The following is a 20,506-nucleotide window of genomic DNA, read 5'->3' on the forward strand; positions in this document are numbered from 1 at the left end:
TTTTTAGTTGACTTTTTTAACCCAAGTCAACAGATACTTGACTTGTGGGTTCAGAGAAATTTGGTTGAAGCTTAGAAATTCCCCTAATTCAGAAAATGGAATGGCCGGCAGCACAGTTTCTAGGTAAATCTTATTTAATGTTTCCCTAATTAGAATCAATAGAACCCAATTTCCATTCTTGGGCCTTTGTAGTACACAATCAGGCAGGGTCCAGAAATCTCCCCAGCCACTTTCTAGGCAAAGCCTAGGCACAGTCTCTTGACACTTATCTGACAGGATCTGAAAATTAAGTTTTATAAATGTTTGTTACAAAAACATACTAATTGAATGGACTAAGGAAAATTAACACAGAGGCCTTTAGATAATGAGTAATGATTTATTAGGAGTCCTCTTTATCTCAGACAAATGGAGCTCACTGAAATTGCTGTAATCTTCTTAAAGGTACTTGACAAGCCACTTCCCAATATCTCAGGTTTACAAAGAAAATCATAGGTATTTCTCTATTATGTCAACTTACAAATGGGCTGGCGTTCATTTTTCTCTGGGTAGAGGAAATTTTCAATGGTTTCAGTCAACGTTTGTGTATGATAAATGAGACATGGGCAGTCTGTATATTATTGAATTCAGAAAAACTAAACCTCTAATGAAATTAAGCATTAGCATTTATTGCATTTTATTGTATTATCAGAAAGTTTTTTATTATAATGTGCAAAATCTGCTTAATGCAGTCCTAGATTGTATTTCCAGAATGCCAAACAGCTTATGCAGACGGAGGAGAAGATGCCAGATTGGACAGTTGAAGGTATAATCAACATAATGTTTTTTGGAAAGGCAAAAGGAAACTATGCCATATGTTCACTTAAGCTTTAATTTTATGTAAAACTGGTTGTTTTTCCTTTGACATAGCTAAAATGTCCTTTCATTTACAGTTCAGGGTCTGTTTTATTTATTTAACAGATTCCCATATGCTCACATGTATGATGCACAGCAGTGACCCCTCCTGGAGAATCTGAATTAGAAGTGGACACTTTCTCTTCCCTTGAAAGCAGATCACAACTTACCCGTGCCTTTTCTGGAAGTGCTACAGAGGCAACTTCCCACGGTGAGTGCTGGTTGTGTCTTCTTAGACAAAGACAGCTGACTGTGAGAATTGTTTTCTCCAAAGCATTTCTCAGTGCTTAGTATGAATCCTATGCATAAACATCCTAAAATGCTAGCTCGGTTGCACAACTATTAATGGATTTTTCAGAAAATGGGATACAGTTCCTTCCTCAGTCTATATTCCAGCTCTTTTTAGTTAAAGACAAAGAGAATGGGGCTTGCATTTTAGCAATGTACCAGCTATCCTCTCAAATTGCCACCTGGCATCATAAAACCACGGGCTCTTTAAAAACAATTCATAATGCCTATAAGGGCATCTCAGATGGAACCAGCAACCTATGCTTGTTATTAGTAGGGCCCATTCTTGTTTTAATCTGTTGCTAGCTAGTGTGTTAACCTTCTATAGCTTCAAATTAATGAGGCCCCTAATGTATTTTCATTGGGAGGTTGAGCAGTCAAACTCATTTACTTAGCGAAAACTACAAAAATCACTTTCTTGTGAAATCTGAGACTAACAGCTCCAATGAACTAATGATCATAGTATGATCCGTTTTATGTACCTCTGCAAATAAAGATAACCAGTAAATGTAAAATTCACACTATATAAGCTATGCATTAAAATGCCGATGCTCCCACAAAATGACTAGGTGAAAAAAGGCTGGGGAGAGAAAACCACAAACATCTCTCAAAGAAAAAAAAAAAAAAAAGATAATTAGCTGAGTTGCTGTTGCTCCTCACAGACAATCCTTAGGAACAGAGCCACTGTTCTCCAACAAAGAGAAGTCTCCTTGGAGTCAGTACGGATGGGCATGCCAACGCTGATGTACACAGAGCCAACTGGGAGGATTTCATGTTCTGGGAAGCCAGACACATCTGCTGTACTTACATGGCTTTTTGGCTGGCTGAACCAGCTGAGGGTTCAGGTATGGGCTGTTCTCCGCATCTATTCTGCGCTTATACTTCTGCCGACCTCCACGTACTCTGTCCAGACGCACCCCTGTGGGCAAAGACAGGCACTGGCTTACTGTTCACGTAAACATCTTTGAGACCAACCAAACACAGAGACAACATCCACAGGGGCGCTTTGGTGACAGACAGTAGAGTGCAGAATGGCCCAGGGGTACGAGAAGAACGGAAAAGAAATGGTGGCTAAATTAGAATTGCCAGTGCTTGAAAAACAGATAGGCCAGCAGAGGACAAACCTGAAAGACATTTTAGGCAAGGCCATTAAGGTTACTATTTGCACATCAAAGAAAAGATGGGTTTCCATGTGAATGAATACAAAGAAGCTGTTATTTGGTGCTAGTGTAGTTTCTTCAAATTAAAGATATTGGCGTTTTGTATCCTCTTCATCAGTCACTCCTGAAAGCTCAATGTGTAGGAACAGGTAGACCAGTAGTAGACCAAGAGCTATCCAAGCCTCCTCCAGTCTGCCAGAGGACTCCATATGGACTTGGGAAACTGAATAAGGAGCATCCACAGGTGGGGGGCTGGCGTCACACTGCACAAGATTCGGTCTTGTGCAAGGCTAGAATCGTTCCATGTTAAAATGTCAATATGGCTCAGAAGGGGAATGGTATTTACATTTTGGCACACGTTGGCATTCCCTGTCATAGGTGAGAAAACAGAGAGCAGGTTTGGGCTGAACACAGTATAGAAAGAGGAGCTTCCCGAAGAAAGAGCTCAGAAGGCTAGGATATGGAAGGAAAGGCATGTTAACAGGAGAGAGGTGAAGGGCCAAGCTGGAAAGTAGGCAGAAGTAGACCAGCATGAATAAAACTTGTTCCCAAACAGTGATGGGCTGCATCAAGATTCAGAAAGGTGTTTTTGGCAATGGAGCTAAAAGATTACAGAAAAAGCAAAAGAGAAAGAAAGAGATTAAAAGTACAGGAAAGTTTCATTCATATGGGGAAGTGGTGGGGAAGCGCTTATTAATAATCTAGTTTCCAGTCTATATTTGTAAAGTTTAGGACAAGACCATGTAAATCTTTATCAAATAAAGGGACAATTATTTGTAAGAGTGAAGAAAGACTATTTGTGACATTAGGTTGTACCTTAATTGCTATACCAGTGTAACATTTTTCCATGAATAAATTCAGCCATATAATTCACTGTACATATTTTGGCATTTCTCAAACTGTTTAGGAAATAGATTTGGTTTAACGGCATTATCAGTATTATTATATTATTGAAAGGCCTCTCAGAGCCATTAATATGCAAATGGACTCTGTAAAACTCTAAGAGGAAGATATATAGCATATGAAACATTTTGCAAACCAATTTAACAAAAGAGCCTGTTTTTTGGAATACTTATTAACGTCACGTGGAACATGTTGAGTCGTGGGTTATCTGAATTATATGAAACAGTTTGGGAAAAGCTGATATATATCTGTGTGAATACTTACGGTGAATATATTACTCAAATGTTAAGAATTATTAGTGATCCATAAGATAAAGGAAAACACAATTTTTTATATCATCTTAATACTACTACTTTACGAGTTGATTATCTTTTAGTGGAACACACACTTGGTTCTAGATAAAGCCTGAATTATCATATTGAAACATGGGAGTACAGTTTAAATGAAATCAGGAGACTTCAAGAGCAATTAAGTAGGTCAAGACAAATAAATATCAAAAACCAAAGAAGTTAGGTACAGTTTTTAAGTATTCACTGAAAACTGTCATGCATGTGGGTCACAAAGACACTACATTTCCTTATTGCTGCTTTTAAAGCTCTTCATGCCTATAGTTAGAGCCATTCGTTTGTTGATCTAATTCCTAATGTCTATTTTTATTACATCTATATTTACTAAAGTTTACCACCTTCTACTTCCTTCCTCTTTTATCATGTTTTCTCTTTTCTTTATCTCTTCTTCTGCAGAACTTTCAAGATATTTTTCCAGTTTAAGGTGGTCACATTTTATCTGAACATCGAAGACATATTCAAACCTGTTTCATTGTAAGAGTTTTTAAAATTCAACATGATATTATAAAATTCAAAGCATATGAGACTAGTTATATCCTCAGATGTTTGTCACCCAATTCCAATCCAATGAGAACATTTAATCTGATATTATTAGAGGTGTGAAGAGAAGGCAGGGGGAGGGGGTAGTGGAGAGAGAGAGAGAGAACAAGGACAGGCAAAAGCTAAAGAGAGAGGAAATATTTTGGGACATCTTTAAAGTTGTTGGAATGAAGATAGCTCACAGAATAAATCGTGATTGGGCTTGTGGTGCTTGTCACGGAATGTATTCACCATTAGCAGTATATACTTATGTACTGAACTATACAGTACATATTCTCTAACCCAGAGTCAGAGCTGGTGAGTTTCTGACAATGGAGTTTGTCCACTATGAAGGTCCATAGAAGAGGACTATGGCTGAGTGACTTGACCCAAGGTTCTGGCAGGAAACAATTTGGACTCACAGTCCTATCACCTTAAAGCCACCAATCATCTTAGACAACTGGGCCAAGTCTACCGAGAAAGTAGACTGAAACCTAGTTATTACATATCATGAAAAAAAATACACATCATCAATTGACAGAATTTTTATTATGTATTATGGCTGTTCTTTCATTTGTAGAGACATTCTTTAAGCATTGTCAAATACTTTCCATTCCATTCCCTTTCAACTCTGAAAACTGACTTTCAAAAATATTCATGTTACTTTCTCCATGCTCCTCTAAAATCTAAGAGGGTGCTTTCTTATGTTCCCACTCTACCCTTTGCTGTGCATGGGTAGATCAATAACTATCTATCTATATACTCATGCATCCATCTCATCCTTCCCATCTATCCATTCATTCCAATTATACATCTATCCAGTTTCTAAATATTCAAGACTTTTCCCATAAGCCATGATTTTATACTTCATTTCCTAAAATAAAGATCAGTTGGACAAAGTATTCTTTTATGATTGTAATTTTATTTATATGATACTCAGTAGAATAAAAAACATTAGATATTGGTAGTCATAAAAAAACAGATTATATAATTATATAGTAAAAGTTGACAGAGATTCAATATGGAGAAAAGTTTTCCCACCAAGTTTAGATAATAATTAATGGCAAACATTTCTAGAGTCAATAAATTTTAAAAGATCGTAATAATTAATACATGTGAAATTTTCATTCTCTGTCAAAAGCAGGCAGATATTGACAATTTCAAACACTCAAACCAAGTAAGCAATATTTCTACTGCTTTTAATCTCTTTTAAAAATCGAGGAAATCTGTCTTTTGTGCATTGTCTAGTGATATTATTATTATCATCATTATTACTCGGTTTAGCTGACTTCATGCTCAGTGAAATGTTTGAACCGAAATCCTAGTAACACAGAGCTGTGACTACTTTTATATCATACAACAACTATTCATCAGTTTATTTAATTACTTTGGGGGGAAAATTCCACCCAGTAACACCAGTTCCCTCCCCGACCAGGGAAAATTACATGAACACACCTACACACAAGTGACATAAATCTAAAAGTTAAATCAGCTCAAAATATATCTTCAAACATGTGGACACAGCCTCTCTTTTTTTTTCAGTAGCTTGAAAAAACACTTAACAGCCTCTTTATTTGTATATCTTTGAAAACAAGTTTCATGTGAGTCATAATAAGATGTATACCTAAATTTAATAATGTTATTTTAAATGATCTGATAAAATACTGTACAGAAATCATTAAGATATCTTTATAATTTTTTAGATGATTTTTCAGAAAAACAAAAAATTAAAAACACCAATACCATTAAAACACCATGTAACAAATGAGACAGGATTATAGGAAATCAAACATCAGATTATGAAAAGCATCTCTCACAATTTTAAGAAGACTCAATGGAAAACAAACTGTATAATTAGGATACAACATTTCTTATGAGGAAGCTAAATTTCATAGCGAGAAAAGGTAGATTGCAAACGACAAAAGTATTTAGCCAAAAACTAATGCTACTGAAGTTTAAAATCCTATAAATCAAACACATTGAATGAAAATTCTACCTCTATTGCAATTGCCTGGATATGCACTTAAGCCATGATTTCTCATTAGTAGGAATATATGCAAATGATATGTTGAGTTAAAAAATATATATCCATTAAAAAATTGAGAAGAGCACGGAGAAAGAGAAAGATAATAAAAAACACCAGAGAAGAATATTTTTATATAATTATTTGTAACTACAACTAATTTATAAATAATTATTGTATTCTCTGGCCTAAAATTTTTAGCATTGCATATACCAAAATTAAGAATAATTATCAATCTATAAATCCCCATGAGTTTGGTCCATTATCTGTAATCATGATTTTGTGACTAAAATTTCTCGTTTTCATGTTTTCAATTGTGATAATACTTTATTCTTAAATGTTATGTAAAGAATATGTCAAAGAAAATAAAGCATAATGTGCAAGACAGAACGGTTCAGTTCTTTTTCTGGCTTTCTCAATAAATAGCTCTGTAAACTTTGATGAGTCCCTTAACCTATTTTCTTTTCCAAATATAAGATGGATATAAAGAGAATATCCTCCCTGATGTTTTGCTATAATGATCCAGGAATATTATGTCACAGATATTACACAAACGTATATTTAAAATATTTTATAAACCTTAAAGCCATATACCTAGAACCAACTGACCTTTGACAAAGCAGACAAAAACATATACTGGGAAAGGACATACTATTCAATAAATGGTGCTGGGAAAACTGGATAGCCATATGCAGAAGAATGAAACTGGATCCCTATCTCTTACCATATACAAAATTAACTCCAGATGGATTAAAGACTTGAATGTAAGACCTAAAACTGTAAAAATTCTAGAATATCTAGGAAAAAACTCTTCTGGAAATTGGCCCAGGCAAAGAATTTATGACAAAGATCCCAAAAGCTAATGCAACAAAAATAAAAATAAACAAATGGGACTTAATTAAAATAAAGAGCTTCTGCACAGCAAAAGAAATAATCAACAAAGTAAAGACAACTTACAGAATGGGAACAAATATTTGCTAACTATGCATCTGACAAAGGACTAATATCCAGAATCTATAAGGACCTCAAATAACTCAGCAGGAAAAAAACCAAATAAGCCTATTTAAAAAGTGGGCAAATGACATGAATAGACATTTTTCAAAAGAAGATATAAAAATGGCTAATAAACATATTAAAACATGCTCAGGCTGAGCATGGTAGCTCATGCCTATAATCCCGACACTTTGGGAGGCTGAGGCAGGAACATTGCTTGAGCCCAGGCATTCAAGACCAGCCTGAGCAACACAGTAAGACCCTGTCTCTATGAGAAATTTGAAAAATTAGGTGGGCATGGTGGCCACCTGCCTGTAGTCCCAGCTAATGGGGAGGCTGAGGCAGGAAGATCACTTGAGCCCAGGAGTTTAAGGCTGCACTGAGCTATGATTGGGCCACTGCACTCCAGCCTGGGCCAGAGAGTGAGATTTGCCTCTAAAAACAAACAAAAGAAAAAGCTCAACATCACTAATCATAGAAATCCAAATTAAAGCTGCAATGAGATACTACCTTACCCCAGTCAGAATGGCTATTATTAGAAAGTCAAAAAATAATTGATATTGGTATGGATGCAGTAAAAAGGGAATGCTTATACACTGTTGGTGGGAATGTAAATTATTACAACCTGTACAGAAAACAGTATGGAGATTTCTCAAAGAACTAAAAGTAGATCTACCATTCAATCCAGCAATCCCACTACTGGGTATCTACCCAAAGGAAGAGAAGTTATATCAAAAAGATATCTGCACTTGTATGTTTATCACAGCACAAATCACAATAGCAAAGAAAGGGAATTAAGTGTCAAACTGATGAGTGGATAAAGAAAATGTGGTATATGTATACCATGGACTACTACTCAATCACTAAAAAAACAAATGAAATAATGTCTTTTGCAGCGACTTGGATGGAACTGGAGGTCATTATCCTAAGTGAAGTAAATCAGGAATGGAATATCAAATACCGCATGTTCTCACGTATAAGTGGGAGATAGCTATGGGTACACATGGTCATACAGAATTGAATAATAGACACTGGAGATTCTAAAGGTGGGAGAGTGGGAGGGGGTGAGGGATGAAAAATTACTTGTTGGGTACAATGTGTACTATTTAGGTGATGGGTGGTGGTGGGTATACTAAAAGCCCAGACTTCACCATTATACAATATATCCATGTAATAAGACTGTACTTTTACCCTCTAAATCTATTGAAACGAAATAAATAAATAAAATATTTTATTAACCTTAAAATGCCAAGTAAAAATAAGGAGGTTTTCACTACATCAGTATTTCGTTGAGATACTGCTATATTATCTTATTGAAATGTATTTTGCATCATGACCATTTATTGAACATCTATCCACATGGAGTTGGACATTCTATCCCAACTCAATTCTGTAGGTAAAAAGATTGGAGATTGGTGGAGTTGTAAGATAATTTAAAGGAGAAAAGCCAAATAATTAATACTATTTGATGTCCAAATGATTTATAGAAATATCTGGTATCTCATTTTATTTGCTGTTCATTCTTGTCACTAATAATATCATTTAGATATGTGATTATCTTAGAAGAGATACAGCAATGAACCAAAATTCTATTTAAAAAAAGATGCTTTCCCAGAGTTTAGTTGTAAATACATAATATAAAGTAGAGAATTTATAATTATCCAATTAACCTAACATATTTAAAAGACTCAAACTAACCATTCTAATAGGAACAAACAACAATAATAGTTATGATTGGAACTTGGGAAATACAGATTTGTCATAAACAAACATCAATATAATCCAAATATTTCCCCTGAAGGTAACAAAGCCTATCTCCTTACACTTTTACAATCTTAAATACAAACAATCCTAAATACAAGTGTGTTTGGACTTCACTTGTAAACCACTTTTGAAAAAGTTTAAAAATAAGATTTCTCCCAGGAAATAACATACCCGCAATGTTCAACGTTTGACAGGATTTGAAGTTAATTAAGGCAATTGGATTTTCTATTCATGTGGAGACTACCATTATCTTTAAAAAAAAAAAAAAAAAAAAGATTTTAAGAGTTGGCATTACGTACCTAATAGAACATTTCACATTGTTTCTTCTTTCAAATACTGCATGTGCCTACATTGCCACAAGGGAATTACAAATCTTATACATTGTCAGAATTTACAAAATTGAGAAAGCAAGAGTAGGGCAAAGAGGAAAAAAAAAATGCTGTGAGGCAAATAAACACCAATAGAAGTAAAACAGTTCAGCACAAGGTCTTCTTAGGTCAGCATATTTTAAGCCTACATTTTATGCCCAAATGCAAATTTTTATAATATTCTATGGTCCAATGTCAAAAGTATTTTTTTACATTTTTAATAACACAAAGTCAGAGGCATTTCATAGGATAATAAAAAAGTCTCCCCTTTAGAGAATTACACAAGGATACCCTAGCCTGCTTTCCTAATTTAGAGATAAGACATTTATTATGTTGTCCCCAAACAAAAGTTTCTAAATAGCATTACTTAATACAGACCCCTGGAAGACTTAAGAAATATGCAAATGATCACATTAAAGTGATACTTTTAAATATTTTAAAGGTAGTAAATACTAAATAGTTGTGTTAAATAAATACTTTCAAATATGGATTATAGCTGAATATCGGCAGCAGACTGGAAAAGCAAGACTTCTGGAATAACTGGGTAAAAGGGATGAGAACTTTCTCCTGCACCATATCGTATGTCTTCCTGGTACTGCAGATCCCTTTGCTGCCTAAGACAACCTCCCTCCTTCCCTTGAGGAAAAGAAATTTCTAACGGCGCCCTTGAATTCCCCTGAGATTTCCGTGAGGGAACCATCATACACAGAGGACAGAGCAAATCCCTTCGGGGAGTGGTAGGAAAAGAAGCAAAGGGAGATTAGCAGTATCAGACACAGCAGCGGGAGTTTTAGTGGCAGCTCAGACGGGCTCCTCCTTTGGGACAATATCCCGACAGAGTGCACCAGCTGAACCTAGCGTAGCTGTGCATATTTCAGGCTTCTCAGTAAGGCTATGAGTGAAAATTATTTGTATATTCACACGTATACTCCAAGGAGAATCTGTCCTCCGTTTATTTAACAATATCAAATTCTTGAGGATCACATGAGACAGTAAAAGAAACCAACCTCTAGATATTTTCTCTAATCACCTTGCCCCTTCTCAAAATAGACAGTGATAATGTTAAACATGGCTTCATGATTTAGACCCTTTCTTCCTGTTTCAACAGTCTTTGACTCCTCAAACCTACCTCTCCCTACCAAGCAGTGTCTTCACTGTTAATTAACTGAATCCATCTGTGCATGAAGTGTCTTGGAATATACCAAAATAGTAGCCAGTCACTAGCAGTTGTTGGTTATTGAGAGCTTATTATATGCTAGATCATGGGTTAACAGCTTTACATATATTAACACATTTAATCCGTGTAGCAACCCTATGAGGCAGGTACTATTGTTAGCCCATTTTACAGATGAGAAAACTGAAACTAGCAAGAGTAAAGGCAGAACCAGGAGTGAGAGTTGGGGAGAATGGCTGCTGAACCCACGTGCTTAAGCACTATGTTCATACTATTTCTCTGCCATCAGTCTATTTTTGGAAAAGAACATTTGGTATATATTACAAAATCAGAAGTGCAAGCAGATAAAACCGATTATTAAGGGAAACAATACTTGCAACATGACATGGGACACACGTAAAAGGTAGGCAGAATGACAAAACTCGCAGGAGGGGACAAAAACGTACACTCTTACGCAATGGAAGGGCTATTCTTTATCTATAACTCTATAAGGGGACTTCACTTAAAAAAGTTTAGAGTGATGAGACTGTGAACAAACCAAAAGTGATAAAACGATTCCATCCCTCTGCTTTTCCACTGACAGCAGAGATCTTAATTTCCTTGCTCCTGATTCTTCCTCAAAATACCCCTGCAAATCGGACAAGGTGTGTTTTGCCAGGGTTGTGGAGAGACAGCAACATTCCAGCCAAATTTTAGAGTTCAGAAGGGAGGCCCACACAGCTGATTTTCCACTAGACTCTCCTGGCCAGTGATTACGTTTACATGTGCTGGAGTATCATGACAACAATTCAGGAACTTTGGAAATTGCTCAGTTGCATGTAGAAACACTATAATGTCTGATGATATAAAAGAGAAAAATCACAGAGGGAGAGAAAACGCATATCCATTAGGCGGGCTTCTTTTTTTTTTTTTTTTTAAACTGAGTCCTCAGTCACTAAAAGAGATAAAAGCCATGACTCACATTAAAGCTTCCTTGCTCTACAGATGAATTAACAATTAGCAAGGGGAAGTCTTTCGTTTTGGTCTCCTGATAGCTATCTGGACTATTAAACATGTGAGGCTTGCATAGGAAATTACAAAGGCTTCCCTCCGTTTCAGATTCAAGCTAAGTTCAAAATACAGTTGTGGATATCTATGTATAGGACATAATCCCCAAGAAGTCCCTTCTATTTTTTGTTGTTTTTTTTTTTCTCCTTTCCCTCCATGGTGTGATTGACTGCTCTTGGCTGGTTCTGAGGCTCATGTGCTAAATTTATAATCTGGACTGGAGCCGAAATGGAAATGACAGAAATTTTAAATAATCATCAACAAAAATATTTAGCAGGGGAAATGTTGTTCTACCAGAGGTAAAGTTGCTTTACGTGAAGCATGGAGCCCTAATCTATGACACATACAAGTACAAATTAGGTCATCTGCAACAGGTGACAAGTTTTAATTGAATGTCTTCTGTCTGCAATTCTGACAAAAGGTGAATGGAAATAAATGAGTCTGGCAAGACAGCCCTGAGCCTTACAATACCCAATATCTCATTATTTTTAAACAGCTATCTATAAACTGATGCTGACAAGCCTTGAACCTTTTATTTCTGCTCAAGATGAGGTGGCTGTGCAGGGAAGGGAAAAAAAAAAAAAGAAGAAGAAAGAAAGAAAGAAAAGGGGCAACCAGAACATTACATTAAACATGCAATACCTACTATTATCACTTCCCCAATGTAATTAAAGGAAGGCTCCTATTCAAAAGGCACTATTTCTTGGTTTGAAGAGAGAGGGAGAGAGACCAGGCACGCATGTGCACATGCTTGGCCTGCATTTGCTAAACATAGGGACTTGTCTTTAAAGAGAAAAAGAAAGTCTCCTCTTTCCTTCTTTTTGCCTGTTAAAAATGTCATAAACTAGTGACAAAGCTATGACTGTGGTGTGTGCATGCCTACCTAAACCATGTTTTGTCTTGTTACTACTTAAGCCGGGTGACTTTTCCCTTTATCCTTTGCGAAATTGCCTTCCCATGTGAATAAAGTTATGAATTAGTCGGAAAGACGCGAACAGGGGTTGTACATCAACATCAGGAAAAGTGATTCTACTAATTCACAATTAAATGTGACACTGGCAGCAATACGTTTAACACAATAATAATAGTAATGACAGTGCACAGCACTCCATGGGGAAGCTCTGTATAAACAGAAGCACAAATATTATTTATGCAAAATTCAATGCCCTGTAAAAATGAATTAAATATGAAATCAACCAACCAGGTTTACAAGTTGCTGGGTTGAGCGCTTATAGTCACTTTGTTTCATTCGATGGAGATGTATACAGAGGAATACAGCAGAGTCTAATGAGCAAGAAGCACACAGATTTCAAAGAGAATATAGGTTAAAAAAGTAAAAGGAAATAGGTGGCAGAAAAAGGTGGCATGTGAGCCAGGAGGTCGTTTGGTTTCAGTATGTGTGACTCTAGATCACATGGACAACTAGGAAGAGCTTATGAAGCTCAAAGAGAAGCTTATGGAAATTCTAGTAGAGGAAAACTTTAAGTCCTGGCCAATTTGTTAGTAATTCACTAAAGACAGTAAAAATGCATTACCAGACTCAAGCAGAAATTCTGAAAGCCAATTACAAGATACCAAAGAGAAGCATGGTGTTTAATAATATTTCTCTGGTGACCATTATAATTTGGCAAAGTTGAAATTCAAAATAAAGTAAATCTAGTACAAAGAATATATTATACACTCTCGGGTCCTGAGTGTGCATAAAGAGAATTATACCTAACACATAAAATATGTAGGAAGGCCATGCGTAGTGGCTCACACCTAAAATCCCAGCACTTGGGGAGGCCAAGAGGCGAGGATGGCTTGAGGCCAGGAGTTAGAGACCAGCCTGGACAACATAGCCAAACCTTGTCTCTACCAAAAGAAAAAAAAATTAGCCAGGTATGCACAGCCTTTAGTCACAGCTACTCAGCAGGCTGAGGCAGGAGAATCACTTGAGCCCAGAAGTTCAAGGCTGCAGTGAGCTATGATCATACCACTGAACTCTAGCCTGGGTGACAGAGAAAGACCCTATCTCAAAAAAAAAAAAAAAAAAAGTAGGAATAAAATTGGTTCAATAGACATTAAATGTAAATATATGATATTAATGTATATATGCCCAAATCTCTCAAAGTGAAAGATTTCTTGTGACACTGTGATACTTATTTCTTAGGACACTGGCAGCAACAAGTGAAACATGGTATTAACAGCAAAAACAATGCACAGCACCCCAGCGGATGGTCTGTGTAAACAGAAGCAAAAATGTCATTTATTCAAAATTAAAAATACCCTGTAAGAATGAACTAAATATGAAATTAAACAAGCTGGTTTGCAGGTTGCTTGGTTGTGAGCCACAGTCACTTTGTTTTAGTCCAGGGAGAGAAATACAGTGGAGGCTAATGACTCCACTATAAGTCTTTAGTGGAATAAATAAGTAATGAAAGAACTTAAGAAAGGAGTTAGAGGGATACTCTAAAATAGGTTGATTCAGACTCTGATGTGAAATAAAGAGAATACAGTGATTTCCATCCCCTTCTCAACCAACTCTACATACCATCAGTAACCCCCATTCGTCTACCACTTGTGCTGCTGAAAATTCGTGAGGAAAGTTAGTAAAGGAAAAGTAAAGTAAAACAGGAGAGACTATGAGAGAATGATATAAACTCTGTAGAAATTTAAAAGTTGAGAAGAAAAGCACAAAACAACCAGCGTGCATTCCCAGTCGCCTTGGGCCCTGAGACATCCACAATAGCACGTAGCCTCTGAGGGCACATTTTCAAGCCAATTAATATATAATTTTCCTCTCCCAGAGTTGACAATTAGACTCTTGAGGAATTCAAGACCTCATGAGAAAAACTGAGGTAGAAGAATTGCGAGTGGCAGTGACGATAAGAAAGTGTATATATATATAAACAATATTCACTAAAATTAAAGAGACAAGTATGAAAAGACTATAAATGACAGACACACTAAATAATGTTTCCTATACAATTAATTTCCATTTACCATCCTTTGATCTCTTGAATATTTTCAGAATAATCATTCTACCTGGTTTCAGTAAGATGACTATAAATTCAGTTTGCTTTGATGCAAACGATATGGATATGAAAGGCATTATTTTTCCACATCTGGTTTCCAAAGCCAAATATTTAAAGGTATTTTTATTTTACTACTCTGAACAACTAGCTCATAATAAGCAGCCACTCCAGATTCATGTTTAATTGATATATAATGTTAAAGATTGGGGGAGAGTTATGCATATATATGCATACATAGTTATATATATATCTAAACATATCAAAATTTTCTGTCAAAGAAATTCACCATTGGGAAAGTGCATACTCTGAGGGCCAATGAGAAGCTGTACGTCTGAAGTGTTGTGGCAGGGTGAACTCCATAGCACGTATTTTTATTCTTAAATTAGCATGAGTGAAGAGTGTTAAGGAATATAGGAAACACCAGCGGTATTTCCAGGTGCCAAATACAATCTTGGCTGAGGAACCTCTGTTTTTGTACCAAGTCATGAATTTCCTGACAGACAGTTATTACATGAGGGGTTAGTCGGGAGGGTAACTGCCGGGCTGTTCAGAATGGTCCTCCATGCCAGGAGGAATCTTTCAATTCCAACATGTGCCAGGAAAAAACAAACACACTTTCCCATTCACAAGGCAGCTCAAGGGTAGATGTTGGGAGTAAAGACTCCAATTGTCACTACCTCACATAAGAGGAGGCAGAATTTCCCATGAAAATCTCCTTGCAGTTTTCCAAACCAAATTTTCTTAGTCTTTGCTGTCGACTGTCTCTCTCTCCCTCTATTTTTGAAACACAGCCTAGCCTAAACACAAACATCAAAATATTTTAATTATTTATATATATTCAGCTTAATTCCACAAAAATTTGAGGGTTGAAGGCATTGTGAGAAAGGACATATTAATTAAAACAGCTTCAAAGGATCAAAACATAGCCAAATGATTTTGGTGTATGTTTTAATCATGTATTAATCATCATTTTACATGCAGTATATATGCCCTATGTCTGCTACATAGGAGACACTCAAAATATTGAGTAAGTGAATAAACATATAAATTTACAACATACTTTATAGTCATGTATTAATCAGGGTTTGTTTGTTTTTCTTTTGGTACTTTTAAACCTGGAATATATACACACAAAGATACGAATTTCTTGTCAATTTTCTCAGCAATTCTTACTTGGCATGTTTTTCTTAATGCACTAGGATATATACCTTTAGAAAGGTACAGAAAAATTTGAAGACAACAAAATAGCATTATATACTGGGGAAAAAAAGAAGTTGGCTGAAAGTCAGAACCTCAGAATTTAATTTTAATTTTTCAATAATCATCCTACATAGTATGATAGAAAACAGCATTTGATTTTCTGGGAGAACCTCGGTTAGATATTAAGAAATACTGACTGATGAGAATTATATTTAGATATTGAATATTGAACAAGAAAGACCAGAGGTCCTTATACTTGGGAAGTTTGACAAATGTAAAAAACCATTCTCGTCCTGAGACATTTTTATTGCTCTCCTGCCTGGAAGCAGATGAATGAGTTGGATCACGTGTTAAGCTCTCTTCCAGCTCTAAGAGTCTATGAATGAAATGGTGTACTTAAAAAGATGGAATTGACCCACAGATTCAGACTCCGACAACCGCCTTGGCAGTTGGAAACATCAACATACTTCATATCTTAAATCAGGACGACCAGAGCCAAATGGATAGCATTAATGAACCAGAGGATCAGAAGGCTTTCTGGCACAAGCCTTAGTGTTCCCCTCATACTGACCTTGGCCAAATGCATTTCCTTTTGTTCTTGACGATAATAAAGCAAATAAAGTGCTCGTGTTTGAAAAATGCTTCTAGCTTATTACTGCATTAGGAAAAGATCAATGTCTGTTGCACATCGCTGTGGAGACTGAAGTATGGAAAATCATAACCAGCTTCAGATCTGCAGGCATTTTACAATATAGAGTCTAGAGTAAGCTGAGGAGAATATGATCAAATAACAGATATTTTAGAAGCAACCAAGGAGTAGATGATGGCTATTCTGTTCTTTAACTAAATTCCATCTGGGCATTTGGCTAAATATGACCAGATTTCATTAATACACCATAATGAGGAACGTTTTATCTCAACATCTATAGTCACCCTTTTTTCAGAAATCACAGTGTGTATGTATAACACACACACACACACACACACACACACATACATACATACACACAGATACATAGATAGAGATATACATACAAACACAATTCTAAACAAGTAAGACATTACTCAGTTTCTTTATTTTTCTGATAACTATTTGATCAGGCCAAATGATTCTGTAAGAACTATCCATTTGTAAAGTTTTCCCTCTAACACAACCCATACCATATGAGTTGATATTAATGTTTACATCAGTAGTTGCAAAATCAAACAACTACAAGGACTACCTACATAAAGTGAGTGAAATGAACTATGTGCTTAAAAAAAAAAAAAAAAGACACGTGGAACTGTGGAGAACCAGAGAGCATTTGCCCCAAAAGTGCATAGCCAATGCTCAGCAGCAATGAGATATTTACTGCCTTATGGGAGTGGGGTGGGCAAGCTCGAATGTGAGTCCAGTATTATCAGAGCTTCCACTTTCAAAGAAAGCCAGCAATCTGGATCTTTATATAAAATTATCCAATTTTTAAGTGTTTGCACAATTTTTTAGCTAATTGTATGGCCCTCAGGCTGCCAGTATATAATCTTTGGTGTCTATACCAACGTTACGCAGGGGCTAACTGTTACAAGTTCCCTGATAGAAGCCAAGTTTGACAACTGGCTGGTTAAATTAATCATATTATAAGTTGGTAGCTATTTATAAATTATCCTTTTATTTTATTAGGCCCTCATTATATGACCATCAATCAAATTACCTAACTATTTAAGTTGCTCTACAGGCCACATCTTGAAATTCTCATTTTAAAATGCTATTTTATAAGGTTGCAGGTATAACAATAATGTATAAAATATAAAGGTTTTCATTAGAAATCATTTCAAACAAGAGTAAAAATTTAATTATCCACACATAGACCTAGCACCTGTCAGTTAAGAATGCTGACATGTTTTGATCCAAACAAGCCCTCCTAAAGAATTTCTTGCTAAGCACTGGTCTCCACTGCTATTTATAGCAAATGGCAGCAAAGGCTTTCTTTAAGTTCATCAATTATGTTTAGTAAATGTTTTCACTTTTTGAAGGAATGTCTTTCTGCCGAGTGAAATCTGCTGGAACCTGCAAGTCAATTCCTGAAGTACAATTGGTGTGTGTCCATTGTCACTAAGATTACACCAAACTAATCATCATTGAGAATTAGCTGACAAAGAATTTTTCTTCTGTTGGTCTAAACCCTTTCTCCTCCAACTGCTTGCATTATGTGGAAGAGAAGGTCTTTAAAGTGGCAAAAGAGGATGCTGAATCCATTTTGGATAGTCCTAGAAGGAATCAGGTTTTAACAGTGCTTCCTTTGTGTCAATCCATCACAGAGTACGAGAGAGCAGAAGATGCTGCTACAATAGAAAAACTAAGGGGGATGGGGAGATGGCCAAGACAGTGTGCCTACCAAAGATTTTACGAGAGAAGGAAACAGGAAGGAAATTTAATTTTAAAAGACTCATGATAATTTAAAAAAAAAACAAAACTTGTAAGTTTGAAAGAAGGTAGTAAAAATCATTTTTCTATTAACTTTTCAAGAATATGCAAGCACATTATGGAGAACTTTCCATATGCCACATAACATTTTACATAGGGTGAAAAAATAAATCTTAAAACAGGCCATGACACATACTGGGCAGCCAGCAATAGGTCTTAGACCACCATAATAGCAGTGTCATTGCAGCCAGCATCAGTAAAAATATAAACTTATTTGTAAGTTTATAAAGATGGAAATGAAATGTGTACACCTACTGAAATAAATGGTTATTCCATAATTCCTGTTAATACCAAATCACTCCAGAAATGCGGGCCTCTGGCAGAGAGGTATTGGCTTCTTCCAATGTACCGATTTCAGAAACTCACATTTCTCAGCCTCTTATCTCTGCTCCCATCAAGAGAACTAGAAAGGAATTCCCTTGGAAGTTGTCATCATAGTGCCCTAATCAGTCAAGAAGGTTGCTGTTGGGCAGCATGAGGCATCCCCTCCATCTACAGGGGCTTCATGGGTGGCCTCTCAGCACTCAGAGTCCCTGCTGGCCAATGAAATGAAAGACCGTAAAATTGAACCCAAGATACCACATGGCAGGTCAAGAAAGTGCAGCAACTGGGCCACCAAAGCAGCCCAGAAACATACTTTAATGTCATAATAACATTTCTAAAACAATGTTGAGACTTGAAAAAAGTACAATACTTAGATTTCAAAAATGTTTTGGATAGCCATGTATCTTGGGCTTACTCATGCATGTAACAACATCTTAAAGGAGACAGCAAAGCCATTCTTCCCTTCATTTTCTCTTCCTTCCCCATCTGGCCAACCAATTGAATTAGTCCTAGCCAGGACAATCAGACAAGAGAAGGAAATCAAGGGCATCCAAATGGGGGCAGAAGAGGTCAAACTATTGCTCTTTGCTGATGATATGATCTTATATCTAGAAAACCCCAAAGATTCTGCCATGAGACTACTGGAACTGATAAGCCAATTGATAAAGCAAAGTCTCAGTTTACAAAATCAATGTACAGAAATCAGTAGCATTCCAATATGCCAACAGCAGTCAAACTGAGAACTAAATCAAAGACTCAATACCTTTCACAATAGCAACAAAGAAAATAAAATACCTAGGAATATATTTAACTAAAGAGGTAAAAGACCTCTACAGGGAGAATTATGAAACACCGAGGAAGGAAATAGCAGAGGACGTAAACAAGTGGAAAGCCATACCATGCTTGTGAGGCGGCAGAATCAACATGGTTAAAATGTTTATACTACCCAAACTGATCTACAGATTCAATGCAATCCCTATTAAAATAACAACATCATTTTTTGCAGATCTAGAAAAAATAATTCTACGCTTCTTATGGAACCATAGAAGACCCATATAGCAAAAGCAATCTTAAGCAAAAAGAACAAATTGGGAGGCCTCAATTTACCAGACTTCAGGCTATCCTATAAGGGTACAGTAACCAAAACAGTGTGGTACTGGCACAAGAACAGAGATGCAGACCAATGGAACAGAACTGAGAACCCAGATATAAAACCATCCTTATATAGCCATCTAATCTTTGACAAAGCAGACAAAAACATACACTGGGGAAAAGAATCCTTATTCAATAAATGGTGCTGGGAAAATTGGATAGCCATATGTAGAAGATTCAAACAGGATTCACACATCTCATCTCTCACAAAAATTGACTCATGGTCATGGATAACAGACTTAAACCTAAGGCATGAAACTATAAGAATTCTAGAAGAAAATATTGGAAAAACTCTTATGGACATTGGCCTAGTGAAAGAATTTATGAAGAAGATCCCAAAGGCAATCACAGCAACAAAAAAATAAATAAATAAATGGGACCTGATCCAAATTGAAAAGCTTCTGCACAGCCAAGGAAACTATCATGAGAGCAAATAGACAACCTACAGAATGGGAGAAAATATTCACATGCTACACATCTGATAAAGGTCTCATAACTAGAATCTACATACAACTCAGGAAAATCAGCAAGAAAAAAATCAAACAATCCCATTAAAAAGTAGGCAAAGGACATGAACAGAAACTTTTCAAAAGAAGACAGACTAATGGCCAACAAACATATGAAAAAATGCTCAGCATCTCTAATTGTCAGGGAAATGCAAATCAAAACCACAATGAGATATCACTTAACTCCAGTGAGCATGGCTTTTATCAAAAAGTCTGAAAACAAAGCTTAAAGAGGCAATGTATGTAACCTAAACATTCGTACCCCTGTAATACGCTGAAACAAAAACTAAAAAATAAAATAAATTTTTAAAAAGTCCCCAAACAAAAAATGTTGGTGTAGATGCAGAGAGATAGGAATAATCATAC

General features: G+C 36.1%; 1 protein-coding gene across 1 annotated transcript in view; it reads right to left on the minus strand.

Moving 5' to 3' along the window:
* Positions 1–2,100, minus strand: part of ESRRG (estrogen related receptor gamma) — a 62,387-nt gene extending 60,287 nt beyond the window's left edge. Inside the window, exon 1 of the mRNA XM_045536016.1 lies at positions 1,988–2,100. The gene's annotated coding sequence lies outside the window, so the exon portion shown is untranslated. The remainder of the gene's footprint in view (positions 1–1,987) is intronic.
* Positions 2,101–20,506: the final 18,406 nt, after the last annotated feature.

Source organism: Lemur catta, chromosome 23 (assembly GCF_020740605.2).
Source record: "Lemur catta isolate mLemCat1 chromosome 23, mLemCat1.pri, whole genome shotgun sequence".
Classification (NCBI taxonomy): Eukaryota; Metazoa; Chordata; class Mammalia; order Primates; family Lemuridae; genus Lemur; species Lemur catta.